We start from the raw sequence: 677 nt of genomic DNA on the forward strand, positions 1-677 counted from the left end.
ACAATCCTTGTGTATCCCCTGCTGACTGACGCATCACAGTGCGCAGTGAGCCTTGCACCGAGGAGGGACTGGGGCCGGCTCGGGAGGAACTCAGGCACGCGGCCGCACGCGCCGTTGGATGCAGTGGGACCCAGGTCTCTGTGTGTCTGTGTGTGTGTGTGTCTCTCTCTGTGTGTGTCCATTTTCTCTCAACCCCCTTCCCTCCCCTCTCTCCCCCCTTCCCTCCCTTTCTCTCGCCCTATTGCTCTCTCTCCCCATTGCTCTCTCTCTCCCCCCATTGCGCTCTTGCTCTGCCCCCATTGCTCTCTCTCTCTCCCCTCATCTCTCTCTCTCTCTCTCCCCCCCATTGCTCTCGCTCTCTCTCCCCCATTGCTCTCTCTCTGCCCCCCATTGCGCTCTCGCTCTCCCCATTGCTCTCTCTCTCCCCCCCAATTGCGCTCTCTCCCCCATTGCTCTTTCTGTCTCCCCCCATTGCTCTCTCTCCCCCCCATTGCTCTCTCCCCCCCATTGCTATCTCTCCCCCCCATTGCTATCTCTCCCCCCATTGCTCTCTCTCCCCCCCATTGCTCTCTCTCCCCCATTGCTCTCTCTGTCTCTCCCCCATTGCACTCTCCCCATTGCTCTCTCTCTCCCCTCCATTGCTCTCTCTCACTCCCTCCCCCCATTGCTCTCTCTCC

The sequence above is a fragment of the Ascaphus truei genome, chromosome 9 (genome assembly GCF_040206685.1).
Source record: "Ascaphus truei isolate aAscTru1 chromosome 9, aAscTru1.hap1, whole genome shotgun sequence".
In the NCBI taxonomy this organism is placed as follows: domain Eukaryota; kingdom Metazoa; phylum Chordata; class Amphibia; order Anura; family Ascaphidae; genus Ascaphus; species Ascaphus truei.